At 30.3% G+C, this 7,632-nt stretch overlaps 1 long non-coding RNA gene across 1 annotated transcript; it reads left to right on the forward strand.

The window, feature by feature from the left end:
• The first annotated feature begins 1,351 nt into the window (after positions 1-1,351).
• On the forward strand, positions 1,352-5,126 carry LOC107370039 (uncharacterized). Its single transcript, XR_016201110.1, has 6 exons — positions 1,352-1,523; positions 1,617-1,830; positions 1,900-2,024; positions 2,102-2,524; positions 3,978-4,117; positions 4,555-5,126. It is a non-coding gene; the product is annotated as an uncharacterized LOC107370039 (long non-coding RNA).
• The last annotated feature ends 2,506 nt before the right edge of the window (positions 5,127-7,632 follow it).

A 7,632-nucleotide genomic window follows, 5' to 3' on the forward strand; every position in this document is an offset into this window, starting at 1 on the left:
GCCTTTGTTGAATAATAGTTCTTTTTGATTAATAGTTGTGAATAGAGTTTTGATTTCATACAAACTAAGATTCCTGAATTTATACAAGCATAGATTAACTAATTTCAGTTAATTTTGGTTGTAGTAAAATCACAAAAATTTTCACCAGTTTAATATTGAATAATGGTTCCTAGATGGCGTTACTGACTCAAAATTGGGAAAAAAAATCTTAATTAAAATTTGTATTCTCAAGCAAATTAAGCCAAAAATTGATTATGTTGCACTCTAATTGCAACAAGGCAAACAGTTATCAAGAAACGTGCAGACATTGTATAGTTTCTCGCAAGTTATAAAAAATTAGATAAATTTGATGTAAACTTAATCCAATAAGTGAGCGAAGTAATAAATCTAAAGTCCAATTCACGTTGGCGCTTTAATTTACCAAATGGCTTTTCTAATTGCAATCAACTTTGCATGCGTACTATTAATTTATGAATTTTGGTTGCTTATTCGTGTTACTCTTTGTGTGAAGATAGGATTTATGATAGATAGGATTGGGGCAAAGTAATGCTAACGGTGAACACTAGAAAGAGTTAAAGATGCACATTACTTTCATGAAGTATTGATATTGGTCGATCAAATATTGATATATTGAAAGTATTTAGTATCAAAAATATTGTTTAGGTATTGGAAGTATTATTGATACTGTTTTTCGAGCAAATATTAGAAACTCAGAATGCAAATATCAAGTTCAAATAATAATCAAATAATCAAATAATACAACCAGGTAGTGAATCAAAGAACGTTGATGTTTAATGTAAGCCAAAAGTCAGTTCGTGATTAAACTTGCACCTTTTTTCATTTGAATCTAACTTCTTGTTAATTAGAGACAAAATTTCTGGCGATTCTACAATTTGGCTGTTAAAGACTATAAAAAATAGAGATTTTTTCAAACAGGGCTTGAGTTAAGCCATAAACTTGAATTAATTTGAACTTCCAACCAACAGAAAGTATCGATACATATTGCTTAATATCAATATTGTTGCTCATATCGATATCTGATCTTGCCAGTTGTTTATCATCATTTCATTAAGGTAAGTTTAATTAATGATTTTTACCAATAGTTTTGAATTAGCAATATACTTGATGAATTAAGCTTCATTCTACAAGTAATTTAAACTGATTAAAGTATTAATTGTTGCATCTTTCGATATTCTTATTCTTTTAGGTGCATTAAAAGCGTTACCTACGCCATATGGACATAAGAGTGGATTATAGTCTCTCGCTGAAATGTGATAACTCGACTGGATGATGGATTGCAATGTTAATCTTTTTTCATGTTTAGATATTTTTCTCATGTAAGATAGTTTTCGATGTTATTTTATTTGGTGTTAATGCTCTTCTAAAAAGAACTATACAGATCAAAAGAGTAAACCTTTTGTTGCAGTTGATACAATACTTGGTTGATGCAAAGTCTATGACTTACGCATTAGTACAAAGTCATAGGCATTACATTTATAGTCAAATACATTATTAATAAACAGGTAAGAGTAACATACAATAATAATGATTGAAAAATGCTATTTATTGATAAATTTGATCCCAAATGAAATTCTTTTTCCCTTTTCATCATACAGACATCAATGAATAAACTGATTTGTGAGCCATTTATGCAATCATTTGGATTCAATTTTCATTTGCAATGGAACCTGAGAAAGAAACTGATGTTCCTGCTCTTGCACCATATTCATCATTTCTTTACCTTTTCATACTGATGATAATGCATCATTGAAGCTCTCATTTTTCCTTTCATCACTCCTACAATCACTTTTTCTTGCTCCTATTCAAAAAGTATTACTCACTTGAGAAATCCTATTTTGTCTATCCTTTGCTACTTCTTTCCCTGTGATTCTGTTTTAGGTACCACATGAAAGAAAAGACAGAAAAGAAACAAACAAAGGCAAACAAAAAAGTCAAGAGAGAATTAAAGAAACCACTTAGCTATTGATTTAATTCACTTGAGCAACTTTCAATGGACCAGTTCGGTATGTAACAATCTAACAGCTATTATCTTCATACCACAATCATTTGACAAATTTCATGAACTCTCCTTTTTTTGTAGATCATCATTTTCATTGTTGTCGTTGGCAACGTAACCACTGCCATACCTCGACTACTCATTAAAGGCCTATTCCAGAGTTGAACCATGATTTACATCAAGCCTGTTATTGACCAATTTTCAGATGAAGAGTTCAAATGATCTGAAAGAAGCAGGATTGTCAAAAGCCAATAACAAGAGGATTGGAAAGCCTCAAGTTCGTCGATTTCACTCTCTATTGCCACTAAATGATGTTATACATTTGGTTGAAAAGCATCTTTCGGGTGGCCTTACAATAGAAAGTGGTGTTACAATGAAGAGTAAATGGGATTCCTATGGAGAAACAACAAGCAAACAAAATGAAGGGAAAGCAAAAAATGAAAAGAGGAGCAATATTATGATGGATTATCTTCTTCAAGATTCCTTTTGACTCTTCTTTTTGTGTTTGTATGTTTTCTCTTGTATTATCTTTTTACTGTCTCTTGCCTTTGTGTGAAAATTATTGAGCTCTATTGGCACTTATCTCTTTCTCTCTCCCTCTCACTCACTCTCAATGTCATTCAATCATCCAATCTTATGCCCTTCATTCCTATTGTATCAGAATCAGGAAAAAAAACTTTTCACTCCTATTATCCTCACATTCTATAGCCTTTATCCTCCCTCCTCCTCCCTCAATCATCCACTCACTCCTTCATTCATTTCGCCCATTGACCCAATCTCACTATCTATCGCTTTCTCATCATCTTTACCATCACTATTATCACCAGAATTGTGTGTTTGCTCGTCATTAGCAATTTTCTTTGTTGATTGTTCCCATTTTTACCCTTAAGGAGCATCTGCAAATGAATAGGAAAATCTCCTGAAATATTTTCATGAAAGAAACTCATTTAAATGTAATTTTTAATGCTGATTCCGAATATCTAGTTCATTTTTAAATTCAACGTTCGTACGTATTCCAAGTTTTGAAGGAGACCTCAAAACCAGCTAAGTCTAATCATGATCTATCGAGTCAAACATGTTGAATAATTTGATGAATGTTCTGTTAGACTTTCGTTGTTGAAGGTCAGCATATCAAGTACAAGAAAGGTTAAATTGATTGCAGGATTGACTTGAAGTGTTTATATCATTTTTACATATAAAGAAACAAAATTTTAACTCTTCTTTTCATATCTCCATAAGTAAGAGGAATGATTAGAAACGAATCAGATATTCACAATCAGCACAAAATTTCGACTCGGAGGCTTCAAAGGTCGAGAACAGGAGATTTTGCAGATTCTCTTTGAACAGAAATGGTAGCAACATCAAAAATTCATGACGAAAAGCATCGTTACATTGCCCCAAATTTGTTCAACATTTCCTGCATTGACTGAATTGAGGCAAAACATGTAAACCATTTTAACCATCTATAGTTAAATATTCAATTAAACATGATGATAATTGATTATTTGGAGAGGTTAATAATTGATTGTGAAAGGTGACAAACAGACAAACAAACAAAGTGGCATAAAAAGTGCAGATAAACGGGAAACAAATGAGTGGTTAAACTGCTTCAATGTTAACGTTTTCATCCATATTAAATAGCATGAAAGCATAATAACATAATAACTGTTGTTGAAATTGTTTTTCAACTTGAATACATTTTGGCTACAATTTTTAACAACAGCAACAATTTGCTTTTCAACCAACAATAGAAGGCAAAATTTACACACATATTTATAACATTCCCTTAATTTATGAGCTAAATTTAACAATATTCAATTGAATTGTGAAAGTGAAGAGAGAAGAGAAAGAGAAATGACTTGCCCTTTACTTACAGTCACTCCCAGTCCATTCAATCTTTTTCAACATTTCAGGCCAAATTTTTCAACAATTTTTTTCTCTCTCTCCTCTCTTTTTACAGGAATCAATTTAACAACACAATACTACACTCATAAGATCATTAAACTATCAACAACAACACCGGCAACACCATCATCATCACCACCATCAGGATCAACAGAGAAACCTCAACACAAAGAGAAAAATAAACAGAAAGGAAAAGTATAATTCATCCCTTTTTTCAGTGATGTGGTGTTTTGTGTGTATGAAAAAAGCTGAACAATACAAACATTGAATAATAGCATCTTCTTGAAAAATATTTTCACACAAACTGCTATTCATAAATTGAACTTGATATCTACACATAAACACACATACACACAAATATCCACATGATTAACCTTTCTTTAACTTTTATTAATGAAATCAGATTCCTTTATTCATCCAACATTAACATTTAAAAAATTTACTTTTAATTATCTTTGTAACCTTTCATTGACAACAAAACATTTTTTACACCAACACACAAAACTATTTCATTGTATTTCACCTTTTCCATACAATGTAATGGTAATGTAATATTTTTATACCAAATATTAATTTGATTTTTTTTCTTCTTCTTTTTTCTTCTTTCCTCTTCTTTCATAATTTCAATTCAGATGACAATTGATTGGATCAACTCAAGGAGATGATGATTATGATGATATTATTATGAATAAAAGCCTGAACCATTTGAGTTATGCCTTAAGGATAAACATTTTTCTTTCCCTAACCTGATTTGTTGGTGAAATTGCAACAAACACTCGATAAAGATAAATTACGTGATTTAGCAAGCTGAGCATTTCATGTTTCATCTTGTTTTACCAGATTAATTGTGATCACATTTATTCAATCATCAATTTTTCATTGCATTTTCCCTTTCCCTGTCCTTGAATAAATTTCAAGCTGATGAATGATGATAAGGAAATGAATGGCCACAAGCAAAGGATCTTGAAAAAAAGCCAAAACTCAATTGACTTTCCATGAGACTGACAAAAAAGAGGAAAAAAAACGTTCAACAGATTAAATGTTCAATGAATTTACATATTAATGGTTGAAATGAAATGATAATACCCAGCAAGATGATGTTCAATTGTACGTTTAATTAAAAGCGCAAAATTTGACATTTATACATCTTTATAATGGCTGGATGTTTCAGTAAACATTAAAACACAATTTTGTTCCCATAGAATTATAATTTCATTATTATTGTCATTTCATTATTAAATCATTATTATCATAACCATTGGGTTTGATATGTCAAGTAAACAAAATTATGGTTAGACACTTGATGTGCATTTAAATACAGTTTATTTATTTATATTTTTTCTCATCTTTTCCCATTCATTACATAACAATAATGATGAAAATATGATTATTATTATCATTGAGATTAACTTTGATTGTTACCCAAACGATTGTCATTTTTATCCCATTGACATTGTCCACTTTCAATAACAATATTAGTGAAAAGAGAAGAGAAGAGAACGTTTTTTTCTTCTCTTCTCTTTTCCTCAATCATTTAATCCACTTCTAACAGTTTCTCATTGACTCAGTCACCATTGATTAAATGAGCAAACTACAGAATGGGATTAATCTTTTTTACAACATTTGCTTGTTTAAACTTAATCCTCAACTGCTATTGATAGATTAAACTTTCCTCCCTTTCAATTCAATTCAATTTATCAACTTTGTTTAATCAATGAGAGAAATATAAAGAGCAACTTAACAGTATTAACAGTGGCAACCATTTAATAATAATAGCGATGAGACTTATAAAGATTATTATTTTCTCAGTCAACAGTTAACATTGAATAATTCAGTGTTAACCAGAAAAGTGAAAACAGTTTCACCGCAATTGAATGAGCAAAATTGAAAGTCATTATCGTCTGAAATGTTACGATTACGAGTTGAACAGTTAAACCAATTGAAAGTGAATCCCAATCAGAGTTACCAAAAAGCCGAATATCTTTGCATCTCAATTTTAACCAAAATCTGGTTTAAAGCAACACAAATCATTCCTAATCCACTTTTTTACATTCAATTCATTTGAAGATTCAAAAGAACATGCATTTTCCCATTCATGATAAACTCTTGATAATCAAGAAAAAATGAAAAATAAATTCAAATTTTCCACTTTTATCCAAATTCAATTGATGTTAAAAGACTCAAGTATCTGACAATTACACTGGAAACTATTGATTTACTTTCCACTTTATATTCATTATCCAATCATTAACCAAATATATTCAGCATTTCTTGTTGTTCATTCAATTACATTAAAAATTTCATTGTTCAACACTTTTGCATTTACAGGTTTTTTTGCACAAAATACTCGCATTTTCAGAGATTTGTGATTCTGAAAGAAATAAATTGCTGAAAAAAGGCAACTTTTCAAGCAAATTGTTTATAAATTAACTTTTTTTGTTTGCTTTTGAAACAAGTTAATAATATTACAATGTTAACAATATGGGAAGGTTTTCAATTTTGAAATATGAAGGGAAAAACAAAAGAACTGGAAAAAGGGCAAAAATTAATAAAACATGATAAAAGAAGAAGCAACAATAGAAAGATTATCATGATTATTAAATTGTGTTGATTAAATTTTCATTGTTAACATTGCTTCTGATGGTGGGCCAAGTGAAGTGAGTCCATTTAAATTCATAATTATCTTGGTCAAAATGAAAAAGGTAAGGAAAAAGGTTTGACCAGGAAAAAAGAAAAGCAATTTTTCTCTTTTCTACCTTTCTCAACCTTTTCCAGCAACAATTTTCATGTAGTTCAACAATAATAATAAGCAAATCAATTAATCTTGTTATATTTCACCAACAATGTTACCTTTCAGTTAGCCATTATTATTATCATTTATTTTACCTTGTAAATTGTCTGTTCATTTGTTGTGATGAAAGTTAAAATTAGTGTTGAAAATCATGATAAAAATCATGACTAACCCAAAAAGTGAAGTGATTTAACTTTATTTATTTTTTCATTTTTCCTTTTTTTTGTTCATTCATTTCTTTTTCACATTCTCACAAAGGTTATCAAATGAAATTATGTGTATATATTTATTAACACTGGTTCTGATGATTACTTGTTATTCAACGCTATTTTCATCATTTTATCCTCTCATCATCATCAAGTGAGCCACTGAAGCCAGACCCATAAACACCACACACACAGACAACTCAACACATCAATATTGTTTTGATTCTCGTGTTTCAACATTGTGTGTTACCAATCATGTTGTTGTTTGTTTATTACCTTTCAACGGTTTTCAACGGCTAATCATGACAACAGCAAACAACAGTCTAAGGTTTGGTTGAAAGGTAATGAAAGATACTTTCTCCATGTAAGGAGGAGAGACAAGAAGATGAGCAAGATGAGGAAAAATAAAAGTTTTGCACATTCAATAAGCGAGAGAAGATGAGAAATCACTGATTTTCTTTCACCTTTTTTTTCTTTCTTTCTCATTCTCTTTCACCATCAATCGCCAACTTTTCATCATTCCCATCATCATCATATTTTGTGGTTTTCAAGGAGTGGCCCACTTTCAACTTCAAGTCACGAAGTAACCTTGTATTTACGTTGTTTGTTGATTTTGTTTTGTGATTGACCACAACAACAAATATAAATTGCTATTCATGAAAATTGTTTTCTTCTCTGTTTTTTCTTCTCTTCACTTTAAAAAAGCATGAAAT

This window comes from Tetranychus urticae, chromosome 1 (genome assembly GCF_039701765.1).
Source record: "Tetranychus urticae isolate SD_2017Ah chromosome 1, NJAU_TeUrti_SD_1.0, whole genome shotgun sequence".
Lineage (NCBI taxonomy): Eukaryota > Metazoa > Arthropoda > Arachnida > Trombidiformes > Tetranychidae > Tetranychus > Tetranychus urticae.